Below are 14,271 nucleotides of genomic sequence, written 5' to 3' on the forward strand. Positions count from 1 at the left end.
CTACCACTGCTCCAGAAATCCTGATTCCATAGAGAAGCACAACGATCCGAACAATTAACTCTTCCTTGAAGTACTGAAATCCTACCCCTTACCTTGAAAGATGTGCTATGCAGGATAAGCTTTTTTTATTAGACAGATAAGTAACACAACAGTAGGCATACAGGATCATATGCTTCCCTCCACTGTGAGGAACAGAGGAAAGAAGAGCAGAACAGGCCTTCCACGCTTAAAAAGGAGATGAAAAGAACAGCATTCTACAGAGGATAAACCTACTCCACAGTCTACCTCTGCGGCATACTTTCCCACTCTACAGGAACCTGTGAATATGCCACCATTGCAACTCTGTAAATTTAGTGCTCCAAGGGCTCTGTGGCACAGGTTTATTCCAAGATGGACTGGTAACAATGGTTCTTTACGGCTTGGTCCTCTGGGGATCTAGCATGTAACCAACCAGTGAAGGGCACAGAAGATAATACTGCATCTTGCATCGCTAACTTCCACACCTGTATCCTCTTGAAGATTCTTTGTGCGGTTTGGGAGTTTTTGTTCAATGTGTGCAGTAATGAGAGAAGAGTCAATGGCATCACAGCTCTAAAAGGGAAATTGTGAATTTTTTTTCTCAGCACCACTGAAATTGTTTGGCAGCTTCTCTTCCACGGTTTGGTTGTTTTCTAATGCACATTCTTTCAGGATAACAGTATTACAGGCATAGTTGCCTGCTTGGTAGGAACAGTGAGCATCAAGGATTTCCTAAGGAGATTCTCCCTACTATGCAGTGTCTGAGGTTTCTCAGTTTTCATTCAATTATGACAACTTTTCCCAATTCTAATTACATTGAGATATACTTGCCATTCATTTTTTAAGCTGAAATCTCCACTGACTTCAGTGGAAAGTTCTGCTTAAAATCAGTGGCCCACTATCAACATCCAGCTATATCTTCTAAAACAGACTTCACTATTTTGTAGCACTGCTATCTGAACATTAGATTAATTAGTTTTTTTTAACTCATTCAAGAAAAAATCAGAAGGCATGTTTGTGTTCCCCTGAAAGCAATATGGAGTTTTGCCACTGATTTCAATGGAAGAAGAGCTGAGACAATGCTCAGCCCTTTTAAAAATCCCACCTGTAGAATTCTGTATTTACTACAGCAGTGGTCCCCTTATAATTAATGCCCACTAAATTACTAATGTAGTATAAGAGAGGTTTATCCTACAATGCAACTGTTGTTTAGGGGGTTATGGCTTTCTAGTGTTTAGCTGCATGCGAGTCTGTTGTCAGTTCTTCTTCTAAATCTCCTGGAAAGGGAAACTCCAGTGTAACCTAAGATATTCTAATCACTACATCTTATTTCACAGAAGAGTAAATCACTGAAGGTTGTGATTAAAATTTCTTAAACATGTTAAGAAAGAATAACTGACAAGCAAGGAGGAATCCACCATTTTGATAGGCTGATGCAGAAATGGACTCAGGGAAGCAGCCCCCATAGAGAACTACGAGAAATCAGAACTTTCTCAAGTTTTTGAAATTCTCCCCAGTTGAGGAGGTCCTACCAGCAGAAGCTATGTACTGACCATACTCAGTTCAGCCTGCCCACGTGCCCTCCTTGAACCGTGCTGCTCTGGCCCCATACAGGGCCCCGGGCAGAAATGTTGGGGGCACTTTGGCCTAGATCCCCAAAGGCATTTAGGTGCCTAATTCACACTGATTTCAATCCTCATTGAATATGGAAGCTTTAAGATGGAAGGAGACACTGTCAAACAAGATTGATTTATAAGGGAGGGTTTATATTTGAAACCTAATAAAAACAAGTACAATGTTTTTATTAGGTTTCAAATTAGGGTCTGGGGGGAGGAGGAGCAGATGACATCCTGTCCTCTGAAACTGACAAATTGAAAAAGTGGTAAGCAAAAGAAATTAATAAATTAACTTGCTATTCATTTTTTTGAGCACAGAGAGGAATGTGAGGAAGATGGTAAATGAAAGGAAAAGCCTGTTTGTCTCATTTAGGCTTTTTCATCTTGTTACAGTTGGGAGTTTGAGTCTTCAGATGGGGAGGAATAAAGAACAGCTGTAGTATGATGCCAGATGAAATGCAGAGCCAGAGAAGCATAATGATGTGCAATGGAAACCAAAGAGAAATTCATAAAATGCACAGAGACTTTATCAATGCACTCATCCTCCCTGGCCCTCCTTTACTCCAGAAATCACCAGCCCTACACTGTGCTTTGATTACTACTATACAGTAGATAAAGAACAGCCAAAAAGCACATTGTTTGGCATGATTTCAGTGAGGAAAACTACAACTGTATAGTAGCTTGTCCATCACACCTATCAATCACACATGCATATGCTTGCTGTATGATGTAAATGACTATTTCACTAATACTTTAGAAAAGTTTAACTGGGAAGAATGGAAGTCTCCCCCGCCTCCTTTTCTTTAGCAGGACAACATGAAGTTTAAAAGTAAGATACACCTCTACCCCGATATAACGCGACCCGATAAAACACAAATTTGGATATAACGCGGTAAAGCAGCACTCTGGGGGGGCGGGGCTGCGCGCTCCGGAGGATCAAAGCAAGTTCGATATAACGTGGTTTCACCTATAACGCGGTAAGATTTTTTGGCTCCCGAGGACAGCGTTCTATTGGGGTAGAGGTGTACTTCTTTGTGCAACTAACATTCATGTCATTTACTGAGCACAAAACAGCAGTCATTAGAAAGACCTGTCACATTATCAATACCACGTCACTGTGAATGGGTGTAGTGTTTTAAGATGTTTTGTTGATACTCCACAGCAGGAGGCTTGTACTGATGATGCAGAGTAGTGCAAAGGAGATCAGGGTCACAATCTGTATATTTAAAAAAATTAGAAACTTAAAGGTAAATTCTACTTTTTATTTATTTGGGTTCCTTTCATATCTGCTAAAACAACTGTTCCACTATATTTTTAAATGCTTAATTGAATTTGCATTACAACCAGAATGTTAAATTGTCTTCTACTGCCATAATACTGAAGGAGAGTGATTGTGCAAACACATGTTCTCCTACAGGGATAAATCCTCCAAATGCCATTGGACTGCAGTGGAATTTTCTGGCACAGTGAATATTATAGACCCCACTGTGCCAAATTATTGCAGATTGACAATAATCTGGCACAGTGAAGTCTATAATACTTAGTCCTGACGATAATACTTAGTCCTGACTTGAGTGAAGGATTAAGACTAGACTACACTAGACCTCTTGAGGTCCTTTCCTCTCAAAGTCCTATGATTCTATGAAGCAAATATAACAGTTCTGATTACTAAAAGTAGTGTCTAATTTTGAAGATACAACCACTTGTGGGTTCAAATACAGAGATTAACTACGAAGTTTGCGAGTACAACCAGTAGTTAGATGGCTAAATGCTAATATTTGCACCTGCAATAAATGGCAACTGTAAAATTGGATGCAGAGCTGAGGCCCCTTACAAAATTGGCCCAAAATGTCCTCCTCATAGCTAGTCTCTGTGTAGCTTAGTCGGCAGTATTCTTGCTTTAGGGCCACTTGAATTAGCCTGATACCCAGTACTGACAACTTACTGCAATGATAATGTTGGTTGGGTATTCAGAAGGAGGAATCCTCCAAGATACACCCTGAAATTTATATCCCTTTCCTTATATAAAATACATGGGAAGCTTACCACAATATGGTATTTGTCAGCTAGGGCAAGGTACACTGCCTCTGCAGAATGCGACTTTAACGTATGTCTACGCAGCAAAGAAAAACCCGCAGCCGGCCCATGCTAGCCAACACTGGCTCTCAGTTTGGCACCTGGGCTCTGGGACCCTCCCACCTTGCAGGGTCCTAGAGCCTGGGCTCCAGCCCGAGCCCACAAGTCCACACAGCAACAAAACACCCCCACAGCCTGAGCCCCACAAGACTGAGTCAGCTGGCATGGGCCAGCTGTGGGTTTTTCTTTGCTGTGTAGACTTACCCTCAGAGCTCAGGATTGAAAGTTGGATCCCACATGGGGCACTCTCCTTCTGTCACCTCTATCTCTGGCAGATGTTAAAGATCCAAAGGCACTTCTATAAAAGGGCAAAAAATAACTCCAACTGTCCTGACCAGGATTCCCTATCTCAATGAAACAGGTTGTAATATCTAAGGCTTTGTCCAACATTGTTATAAGTACTCAAAGTTTGTCTTGCCACATTTGCCTGCAATATCACTGCACTACCAATACCATTATTACAGTGTATATCACTTTCAGTTACCCCACATAAAAAAGTATGGTAAACTAAACTGTCATGTATGCTGTAAATAACGTAATATATCATTTGAGCTCTAGTCAACTGGAAAGCAAAATATATCAATGAAAATAGTTTGTCTGGCAAGCACTGTTTTTTGTGATGATGGTGTTGTAGCTTTATTTAATTCCTTAGCTGACAATTTAAGTGTAAAAGAACCTGCCAATGTTATTGCACTTCCAAATTTTTGTAGGATTTCCTTCTGGTAACCAAGCATTACACCCACCCACTACTTCTATACTGGAGAATTTATCACCAGATAATTCATGTCAACATAAAGAAAAGCTTAACAATCTTTGAGCAGCTGTCTGATGGCATAAAATGGGCAATACATGCTTTTGAACATTACAATATTAAGAATTCAATAATTCTTTTTAGAGGAGTAATGTATATATTAAGTAAAGGTTTCTAATCATTTTAATATGAATACCCAAACATCATTATGCTATTTGTTTTCAAAAATGTCCATAATGTGTGCTATGTGACTATATAGGAAAGAGTTTAGTTTTAACAAAATTACTCTAAATGCATCTATTTTCCTGTAAGATAAAAAATAAATATGTGGTTATATATTGTGAGATTTTTAAAAGTGTAGTGTTTAGAAACGGAAAAAACAGTAGCCATCAAAGGAACTTCTATACAGGAACTCTTTCAGTAATACTACAGTGAATTTGCCAATCTAGCAGTCTAATCTGCACTTTGTGCCAGACTCAAATTATTTAATATCATTCCATTTTAAACATTTGAGGAGAACATTTTGCACCTTTCCAACTTTTCTCCCCACCTGGTAAGGCTTAATGAGGTATCAGAGTGATGAATAAATCTTTGTTCAATACAACCTACATTTTAAATTGTCCTTTTATTTCAATTTTTTGTCCAATCAATGTTGTCTATGTCTGTGAATTATTTTTATGCAGTCTTTCTGGGGATGATAATTAGTTCTCTACCTCACACAAAAAATAATTCAATCTTTGTCAGAACTCAGTGTAGGACAGTGGAACTGCAATGGAAACAATTTTCCATTGACTGAGTTTTTTCTGAACTCTACTTTCTGATGGTGAAGTATCACGACTGTGTCAATGAATTTATTATTTCTAATTTTTCATATTTTAGCTTTTTTGAACACAGTTCACTAAAGAGCAGTCTGGGACAAAGAGGAAAAACTATTTAAACTTCAACTTCAGAGTGTCCACGCTGTACAGCTTGGACACTCATCACCTGAACTGTTCCATCCCTTATTTTGTTTTTCTGCAATTGTGAGCAGCTCATTTGAAAAAGTTCTAAGCAGAGTACATTTTTGTTTATTTCATCTTATTTGTTTGAGATTGGAAAAAAATCTCAATTTGTCAGTAATCAAGTACACTAAATTAAACCATAAAGTATCCTATGTATAATATATAAGCACATTTAAAAAAACAAACATCCCACCCACCCTCATGATGATAAAATCTTACAACTGATCTTTCTTTCTATCTCTGTGGGCCAAATTCTACACTTGGTTAAACCTATGCAACACCATTGACTTCAGAATGTGATTCTACTTAGGGACTAGTGCTCCAGTCTACCCTACCATGCAAGAGACCTCAGTTCTTGCCCCAGGCTCAGTATTCAACAAGTTGTGAGCACTATTGGGGCTTTTCTGATGTTTAGGGCCCTGCTTTATTATGCATGAAACCCAGGTTATATTTGGCCTGTGTGTGACTACTAATAACCTGGGTTCCGTGCCCAATCATAGTCCCTCATCCTCTTTATATTCATCAGGATATGTCTGAAATATGTATAGATGCCTCTTTGCCAGACCAAGTATGGTCAGTGATCTTCACAGAATACAGTAAGGCTGTCAATAGTTGTCCCAACTAAACTTAGATAAGTACCGTGTAATATTTGCAATCATAAACTGTACCAACTATATGCAGGGTCTCATGAGTAACCTGTTTTCAATAGATTAAACCAGGATGAGGTTTTTTAATATAAAATTTAAGGTATTGCATACATTTCTTCACCCAACTTGAATAGTGATATTATCAATTTCCTTTTGAGCTTCTAGTCAGAAATGGGATGCTTTCCCCCCAACCCACTGGAATTCGAATGCAGGTTTGCTGCTTCCCTTTCTTAGTGATGAGAACTGCCTTCTTCCCATGGATGGCATGGTATTTATCAGAGGTCGTTTTTATAGATCCGGAAAACTAGTTAGTCCCAGTTTCAGGCATTTTCCATTTTAAAAACAGTTTAACTAATGTGTACTACACTACACTAAGGCTACGTCCTCACTACGGGGGTGGGGGGTCGATTTAAGATACGCAAATTCAGCTACGCGAATAGCGTAGCTGAATTTGACGTATCACAGCCGACTTACCCCGCTGTAAGGACGGTGGCAAAATCGACCTCCGCGGCTTCCCGTCGACAGCGCTTACTCCCACCTCCGCTGGTGGAGTAAGAGCGTCGATTCGGGGATCGATAGTCGCGTCCCATCGATCCCCGAGAGGTCGATTTCTACCCGCCGATTCAGGCGGGTAGTGTAGACCTAGCCTTAGTCTTAGGCCTGGTCTACACTAACACCCCAATTCGATCTAAGGTACGCAACTTCAGCTACGTGAATAACGTAGCTGAAGTCGACATACCTTAGTTCGAACTTACCGCGGTTCAGACGCGGTCCACACGTGGCAGGCAGGCTCCCCGTCGACTCCGCGGTACTCCACTCGCCAAGCTGGAGTACTGCAGTCGACGGCGAGCACTTCCGGGATCGATTTATCGCGTCCAGACCAGACGCGATAAATCGAACCCGGAAGTTCGATTTCCAGCCGTCGAACTAACGGGTAAGTATAGACCAGCCCTTAGTTACAATCAAAATTGTGGTTACATAAGGCAGTAGATTCAGAGATTAATTTAGGGTTTTACAAATAAAGTAAAACTGCAGTGGGCATAATACTAATATATGTAATTATAATATTGAACATTGGAATGTCTGTATACTTTTTGGTCAGGTATTTTTTCAAGGAAGTTATACACGTCACGACTCATTTCAGTTTTCAGTATTATATAAACAAAATTCAAACATTCAATTATATGAAAACAACGATAATGCAGAGTTGCAGGTTTGAAACATTGAGCAATCAGAAGCATACAGAGTTACAGACTACCAGTCCAGGTCCATTTGGCCATGCAGCATTCTGGAGCAGAATACCAACTTTGCTAGTATTTTATTCTGAGCCTATTCCTCAGTTTTGAATGGATATATCCAAAGTTTGAAAAAAATTGTTCTATGCTCGCTGGACACTGATGCAATTGCACTAATCAGTTCTATGAAATCAGATGGAATATCAGCATTCTTCGGGTTCTTCCGCTATGTTTTACAGGGGAAATTTTCTTCCTTGATAGTGGATGAAAACATAGATTTTGGATACGGAGCTTCTTTTACTTTAAATGTAAGTAAATATGCTAGTCGGGATTTTTGCTGAGCAACCTTTGCCTTGTAATTTCTTCTTGTTCAGCTGACAATTTCTTTCCTGCATATTTTGGATGAAGGAGGTTGGCCAATATGCGGAGTAATCACCTCATGAAATCTCTTTTGTACTTTTGCTTTGTGTGGTGCAAGATTTTCATTATCAGTAGATCCAAATATATTTTTTATGCAACATCAACTGTTTGTGTCCCTTTGGAGTGTGTCAAGTGCTACAGCAACTGGCTTCAACTTACTGATCATGTTCTTTGCTTCCATTAAATCCCTTGATGATTAATTATACTGATCATTCTATCTTCAAGTTCTGCCTTATGATCACTTGCAACCCTGAGATAATGAGGCCAGTTTTTAAACGCATGTTTCCAGGCATGTTATATGACTATTCCATCATGTGTCACCAGGGATTTGGGGTTTTACGGATTTTGACTCTTTTTAACCTGGCTGATGGGGATTACAAAAATACTTTTGTAAATCTACAACGTTTCATCAGCATCCTTTGGAATAAGGTCCTGTTCAAGTAGTTAGCCAATGTGATACATATCCATATGTAACTAAAGTGCCGTCACCTTCTTCCAAATCACTTCCCATACTTTGCATCTTTTTTTCATTGTCTGCCAGGTAGGTTTTAACAACACAACTCTACAGTTCATTTGCTAATGCCTTAGCCTTTTTTCTTGCCAGTGTAGCACAGTACTTTCCAATCATCTTACTGCTTACAGTATCACATACTGATACATAAACTACAGTTTTCCCTATCTGCACAGTTAGCAATTGCTGGGAAATTGTGCACATTACACTAGCCATCTTGTATTAATGTAATTGCTTTTCCGTGTAATCTGTTGCATGCTTTCACGCACAAGCCATGTATAACTGCATCTAGCATTTCAGCTGCTACCTGCTTTCGATTGGGTGCTTTGTAGCCTGGCCTGAGGCTGCTGATCATTGCTTGAAAAGTTGGATGCTTAGTAATCAAAATGGGAATATTACAGCCGTAAAAAAATTCTATCTTTTGTTTAAATTTTAGATTTGTTTTTGTTACACATACATCCATTTGTGGTGGGAAAATGTGATACATCTTCCTCATTGTCTTTGGACAACCTTGATCTGGATTTCTTTTGATGTACTTAGCAATATGGTAATACCAGTACCTTCATCCTCCCTGTCTGATTCTGAATACTTTCCTACGTTTAACCAAAGTCAGTGGTTCTGGTGTCACTTTGTTCTTTCTACTGCATTCTGCAAAAAATGTTTCCTCATACGGTCTGCCTTCCCATTCACTTTTTCTTTGCAGTTTCTGCATCTAAGACTCTTTGCCATCTCCATGATCTTTCTCAAAATACCCAGGAATTGGGCCAAGTGGCCTTCCACCTTTGCTCATATTGAAATATTCTGACCTGAGTCATTGTACTCATTGAGTTCAGTTGCATACCAGTGTGCCAGATCAAGAGACTGAGTACTAGACAGGACAGTTAGTTTGGCAGTTTACCTCAAACAGAAACTGAAACTTCCAAATCTGGGAATTCCCCTTTTTTTACTTAAAAAACATATAATTTGCATTGTTAAAGGGGGAATTCCCTGATTCAGAAGCTTCAATTTTAGTTTGAGATCGCCAAGGCAATAGTATACAGCTTTAGGGTGATGCTTTTTTGGTTTAATTTAATTAAAATTAAACAGACCATATTATTGCAAAACTATTATCAAGTTGCAAAATGTTCCTGTAATTTTTATTAGTATATTCTAATAATTTATGTTTCCCAATATCCCTGTTTAAGCTAGTATTTACCAGCACTTTGTCCTAAACTAGTTTTTTCCCCCAGGAAATTGCCAATCCTGCTTCCTCCATTGTTTTTCTCTCCAATATGTCACCATCACATTGTCCTTCTTCCAAGTGAAGAGCATAAGATGCTGAGCCTGTGAGACCCATGGATCAGCTAGGAGCAGATGCTTCATCAGCAGTGAATCTAACACCTTTGCACTGGGGTGCATCCCTGCCACAATACACCTAAATTATTTTTTAATACCAGGACAATTTTTTTCTCCATACATGGAGGCAAAGCCTGAAGTCAACGAAGAAGTTGGTAATAAGGTCCCTATGAAGATACAAATGTTGCTGTAAGAGGTGTCAACTGATCTAAACCTACTAAGAACACATTCTTGGAAATGCTCAGCTTCAACTGATCCCACATTCTCGGTCAATGCACCAATACTGCACGGTTCTGAATCCCTGTGCCGTCGCAGCAGTATTGATTTTAAAAAGAATGCTGGCATACAGTGATATGCCATGGTGAAAATAATGGCCTGTCCTGAAATTTAACATTTTAATATTAATTTTTCCCTCAGGTAGATCAGATTTGAATTCTAAAGGATCTATTTGATCATTTGACACACAAATCGTAACTCCCATTGAGGTCACTGGGAATTACTCCTATAAACCCATCCCTTAGCACAATATTTTGCAAGTTCTCTTTACACTGAACTTCTGTTTAAAGATGATCTGCAAAGGGGGGTGGAAGGGAGGGAGGAGGGCAGGCTTTGTGCCATTTCTTGCTTCTTTGCATAGTCTCACCACCACCACCTGTTAACTTTTACCTTCAAAACACCAAGTCTTGTCTTTTCTGGTTTTGCTGCAGGTCTTCTTGGAGGACCCAGACATATGGACTGGGAGCCTTCCTAACCCTTAATTGAATGGTCAGAGTGTTGAATCTTTGTCAAAGATATTTTCTTCCAACTGTTAGGCATACAAGTTAAATAGATTTTAACAAAAGCAAATGACAAAAAAAAAAAAAGGGGGGGGTTTAAAAAACATTTTGAATAAAAATCCCTTCCCTTTTCAGTTAGCAGTGAAACCGCATTACCTATGTTGTCCAGGAAAAAAGTAAACCATGGCCTGAAATTCTAATGTTTAAAGGGGGGGAGAAGAAAACCCCAACATTTCTGCCCTTTATACATCATAAAGAAGTAAAAAGGGGTCCTTTTTTACTTCACAATGAATGAAATGAATAAATGAATTAAAGTAACACAAGCTAAGGACTGATCCCTTAAACTTAAAGTTACTTTCAGACTATGCCATGTGTATGAAATGTTTCCAAAAATCCACAGAAGAAAACTATGTACATTTTTCTGTCTTTTCAACCCTGTTTTAATTTATTATTGGTGTTAATATTACAGAGTGCAGGGAAGGATTCCTTAACCCGGTACTAGCACATCATAAGTGTAAATTCAGAAAAAGCCACCTGTATTAAGCAGAGTAAATACTGAAAATTGAGTCTCTAAGGTGTTTTAAATTATACATTCTGTAAAACACATTTAATAGGAAAAAGTACATACAGAAACTCCTAGAGAAGTGAAGACTTCAATAAAGTTATGCAAAGGATGAATTTGTGCTACTTAACATGCCTACAATAGCCACGATTTTAATTTACTGTAAATTTAACCAAATAAATAATACATCTTCACTTTGGTCAGAGAGTAAAAGGTTAAAAGAAATGGGCCTAAAAGTGTTCCCACTGAAGTCTAACACCAAAATTTTCATTGACTTCAGTAAAAGCAGGACTGAGCCCTTGATTCTGCAGCATACCAAAGGTAGGTAAAAGTACTTAATAATTGCATGGAAGCAGTACTCAGTCCAATGCAGATAAATTATTATTTTTAACATTTTAAATGAAGGAATAGTCCTGCATATTTGAACTGCAAAAAAAAAATATTTGGAATAAATGACTATACTATTACTATGTCAATGGCAACTATGTCCGTGTTAGTAATGAAAGAAGTATGTCAGTGGTCTGATTTCATTACAGTCAGTGGTACTGTGCCAAAAAGGGAGGTTGGGGGGATTAGGAAGGCAAATTCTGCCAAGACTTACACCTCAAGCAACCTTGCACAGGGTGCAAGCCAATGTGGAATCTGGTGTGTCTCATGCTGAAATATTGATGGAAGAATCACAAAAAAGTTGTGGAATTTTGGCTTATCCCAAAAAACTTTCTAAGACCAACCAACTGAAATTTCAATTAGGCTGCACTACAGAGTTAACAATGGAAAAACTTAGATGGGTAATAATGTTTGATTATTTTTCTGCATTTGGATAACTCTAATTTATATGTTAGGTTTGGCATGCATACTGGTCTGATTTATAGAACTATTTGCTGGCAAAATCAATGGCCACTTTGGCCTAAATGGGGGAGAGCGGATTGTTACACATATGTCAAATTCATATCACATATAAAAGTTTGCCTGCTATCTCAAGATTTGTATTAAACTTTACAAAACATTGGCAGTTTGTCCTCCTTGGTGTTGGCAGACTGGGAAAAATAATGGTCTACATCCCATCAGAAACTCCAAAATTGGTGCAAATTGAAAGACTGTTAACATGATTTCTATTCATAGTTTATTTCCCCTTTCAATTCCCTCCCCCAAGATATTGTATGAAAATGAGTTAAATCTTTCCATAAAAGTAGACTCCAGAAAGAATAGGAATTTGCATGATTTGTTTGAAGATACAAATGATAAAGTTTCAGTAGACAAATATGAAAAGTGGCCTTCATAATAGATTTCATATCAAGACCGTTTCCAACAAAAGAATCAGACAAATAATATAATTTATCCTAATTAATTTAGCGTTATCTTTATGCAAATATTGTACTCAGATGCCTCACATTTCAGGCCAAATTCTGGGCTAATATACACCCTATGTAATTCCACTTCAGAAATGAGATGGCACCTGTGTAAATTAGCACAGAATTTTGTCCTTTTTGTCTATTAATGAGCTCTTCTAAGAAGCCTGATGATAGGGTTTATGTATAGCCTTGGAAACATTTTATCAGTAAATTGATTTTACTATACACACAAACTGACAAAAAATATTTCCATCAATAATAACTGAAATTCACAGACCAGCAAAGTAAGAAAAATGCTGCTTGAGAACTTCTTAGAGTTTGACTTAAGGCAGTTTATTTTGTATGTTTTGACATGGGATGATGACAACTTGTGTTTTAACTATTACAAAGCATTAGCTTTTTGAATCTCAATGTCTACTATCATTAAATAATTGTTTGACTCCCCTCCCCAAGATTTTACCCAACTGTGAACATTTACATTGATGATAAAAATATTAATATTATCCATCAATTATAAAAAATAAATAAAAAATGAATTCTGCCAAGCCTGTTTATGTAGTAGCCAAGGTGTATCAATTTTATCAGTGCATGGATTCCCAACTTTTTCAAGTAATGGGCACATTTTCAATAAAAAGTATTACTGGGACAAGAAATATCAAATTTTACTCAGTTTGCCTTATCAGAGCCTATAATAGTAATAAAAAACTAAAGACACCTTTCCTCTGTGTATTTGTCCTACTGTCTGAGGGTCATCACCTCCTAAATTGGAAGCCCCTGTGTCAGAAGATGCTATATTTATATTTAGAGGTTACCATGTTTGACCTCTAAGATTATTTCTGTATTTGTGATAAATATTTTATAGTATAAGAAATAGATTAAAAATAAAAATGCAATGAAAAATACTAAGAGGGAAATTTAAATGATTTAATTGTTGTAGTGTTGCTCAACAATTACACTCAACATACAGTAAACCTCAATTCAGCTGGGCTGAGACCTACCTTTCCTTTTTTGGGGAGCAATTAGCTCCCCAAAAGAGGTTTTCCTGTTGAAAATTTACCTCATAAAAAGCAAATTTGTTTTGTATGTTAGGTATTTGCTATACAGACTAACACTGTTTTATTTGCTATGTGCAATGATCAATTCTTTTTTGTTGTTGTTTTTTGTGATGGACTTGGTGGCATGTTGCTTTGTTTGCGTGTTCCCATCTATGCAACTTATGTTTCTTTACATGACAGTACACATTTTCTCTTGTTCTGATTAAATAAACCTCGCTGCATGAAGACTGATTTCAGGTTTCTGTTGAAAATGTCTAAAAATGAAAAATCCAACTCACAAAGGCTTTTAGAGTGCATTAATCATTGTATGGCAAATCCCCAGAATCCCAAAGGATGTCTTTAAAGGTCATATTTCTGAATGTGGTGAGGGTTGGGGAAGGAGGTTAATTCTGATATTTGATAGCATGGGAAACTACTGATTCTTTGCTAAAACAACTAATTCTTACCATTTTTAGACTCTTAAGTCTTGGGACTGCAGTTTCTCTCCGGTACCACAAAGAGAATAATCTACAAACGATTTAAAAAAAAAATCGTATCACCATAACTGTCACAAAATTCAAAAGGTTTTGGCTCATTTGCTATAATACTGGCTAAATATATGCTTCAGTGGCTAAGATCAAAAGGCATGCAAATTAGTCTAAAAACATGTGTATTTATATAGCATGCGTCTGTGTGCTTCAGTGGTCTATAGGCTTAAATATAGGACAAAGGAATCCCTGTTACCTGGATTTGCAAAGCCCTGTGCTATTCTTAGCACTCTGCACATCTTTGAAGTGCACCATACTTAATGGTTAACCCACTAGACAAGAGGACAAAAATAGATCATTCTGTACTGAATGTAAAGGTTGTTCATTGT

General features: G+C 37.9%; 1 protein-coding gene across 1 annotated transcript in view; it reads right to left on the reverse strand.

The window, feature by feature from the left end:
• NREP (neuronal regeneration related protein) overlaps positions 1–13,922 on the reverse strand; it is a 35,399-nt gene extending 21,477 nt beyond the window's left edge. Inside the window, exon 1 of the mRNA XM_029910888.1 lies at positions 13,862–13,922. The gene's annotated coding sequence lies outside the window, so the exon portion shown is untranslated. The remainder of the gene's footprint in view (positions 1–13,861) is intronic.
• Positions 13,923–14,271: the final 349 nt, after the last annotated feature.

Source organism: Terrapene carolina, unplaced genomic scaffold (assembly GCF_002925995.2).
Source record: "Terrapene carolina triunguis isolate 2854851 unplaced genomic scaffold, T_m_triunguis-2.0 Scaffold69, whole genome shotgun sequence".
Classification (NCBI taxonomy): domain Eukaryota; kingdom Metazoa; phylum Chordata; order Testudines; family Emydidae; genus Terrapene; species Terrapene triunguis.